Source organism: Etheostoma spectabile, unplaced genomic scaffold (genome assembly GCF_008692095.1).
Source record: "Etheostoma spectabile isolate EspeVRDwgs_2016 unplaced genomic scaffold, UIUC_Espe_1.0 scaffold393, whole genome shotgun sequence".
In the NCBI taxonomy this organism is placed as follows: domain Eukaryota; kingdom Metazoa; phylum Chordata; class Actinopteri; order Perciformes; family Percidae; genus Etheostoma; species Etheostoma spectabile.
The window spans coordinates 289137-291353 of NW_022605598.1; the positions used below are offsets into that span (position 1 = coordinate 289137).

Here is a 2217-nt window from a genome sequence, read left to right on the forward strand (position 1 = left end):
TGGGCCAAATTCTCTGGGCGGGCAAAGCAGAGAAAGGGGAAGTAACCTTGCCCATTGTGACCTCATATGGGGCAAGATTCCAGATCGGCCCATCTGAGCTTTTATTTTCTCAAAGACAGAGAAGGACACCCAGGGCTTGATTTACACCTATTGCTATTTCTAGCCACTGGGTACCCATAGGCAAGCTGGAGTAACACATATTAATATTTAAAAAAACTCATGCAGCCCATAGCTCACTCAGTTAGTGTGCTCGTCCCATGTTGGCTGAGTCCTGCAGCGGCCCGGTTTTGAATCCAGCCTGTGGCCCTTCGCTGTGTGTCATCCCCCATCTCTCTCCCCCTTTCACATCTGTCCACTATCTCTGTCTAATAAAGGTAGAAAAAAATATTAATACTAATAATAATCTTTAAAAAAAAACACTCAAAGTGAAATTTTCATTCTGTGGGACCTTTAGGTGATTGTTGTAGTAACCAATGTAGTAATAACTTAGATTAATATTGCGCATATCATGGAACCCAAGGATGCTTTACACAAGTACAGGGGGACAAGGAAAAAGAAAATAGTAGGCCAACACAAACACGGACTGAAAAGAATTAAAAAACGGTAAAAGCCCAACCGTGGTCTGCCACTTTCCCTTTTATCTTTTAGTTGTCCTTTTGTTTAATTTTCTACTTTCCTGTGATGGCCCTGCCTCAGTATTAGCCATAACTACAGATAACTTCTAAATTAAAATAAAAATACAGTTAGGCCTGTACAGTAATATCTCCTGCTACCTTTCACCTGGCCAGCTACAATAACAGGCTTTTCCGGTGTTTAAATCAAATCTGTGACCGTCAGAATATCTTACGGTAGCGCCGTCTACCTGCTGTAACCCATTTTGTGACAATGTTGTGTAGGTTTTAAACTAACACTATCCTACTCAGTATTTAGTAGTGTGTGTGTATAGATAGAGAGATGGATAAATAGATAGATAGATACACACAGCACACATACATACATACATACATACATACACGCACACCTGGACTTAAAATTCACACCTAGTCACTTTATCACTTTATCACTTCAATACTGGACTCAACACTGACACTTTAATAATAATTTATGGTCTTTTGTTTGTTTATTTGACAAATGTTCTTATTGTTGGTATTATCATTATTGTTATTTTGTTGTCTTTATACTGTCTTTTTTTATCTATTTTTAATTTCTTTTTTCTTGGTTAAACTGCTGCTGGAATTTTCAATTTCCTCGCGGGAGTCATCCCAAAAGGATCAATAAAGAGAAGTCTAAGTCTAAGTCTTAATCTAGAACTATAAATATATTGCGTGACGTGAATCAGTCTTTGTCCACTTCATGAAAGCACCTACCTCTGCTGTTGATCTGGTTAGTATTTCTTGGGACAATTCTGCACAGAAACAAACACTCACCCACACACAACACATGCTGAGAAATAAAAGCAACCATCTCTAAGCCAAAATTGCATACAGCATAACCATTGGAAGACTAAAAATCTCCCCCAAAATGATTTTAAACCGGGTGAAGCTGCAGCACAGCTGTCACTGACAGTTAATGAGGCTGCATTGAATCATTGATTCAAAATGGCCACAGTCCACATCCTAATCTCCTTTCTGACCGATGGCCACAGTTCATTGTAAAATAAAATGTCAATCTTGCAGACAAATCCACAGAATTACTTCTCAACTCAAATGTAAATGCTTTTTGAAATGTTTTACAAAGGTAGATGATAAAGAAATATAGCTGCATGCACTTGGCTGTCGCCTCTCCTGGCATGTCAGAGGTACTGGCGGGACGCAGGTTGAGAAAGCTGTGAATATCCCAACCATGTGCCATTGCAGGAACGAGTTAAGGCAATTACAGACCGGGGAATATGACAAATAAACAACACCAAAATGCCAAATAATCGGCTGTAAATATTTTGAATCAAAGCCAATTTGCAACCGTTTTCAAGAAAAGATTCAGATATTTGCACCAGCTCATCTCCCATGTCAGTGGGACAGCTCAAGATCCTTCTGGGAACGCTGCTTGAGCGAGGAGAACATTTAATAACTGATTTCTTTTGATACTTAAAGCTACATTGTGTAAGAATTTCTCCCATCTAGCGTTGAGACCATATATCTCAATCAACTCTCTCTCTCGCCACGCAGTTTAAAGTACGTATTGCAGCCTCGGTAGCCGTCATGCTTCAAAAAGCAAAAG

General features: G+C 39.3%; 1 protein-coding gene across 2 annotated transcripts in view; it reads left to right on the forward strand.

The window, feature by feature from the left end:
• Positions 1 to 2217, forward strand: part of LOC116686537 (kin of IRRE-like protein 3) — a 278508-nt gene that overhangs the window by 230887 nt on the left and 45404 nt on the right. The gene's annotated exons all lie outside the window — the stretch shown is intronic.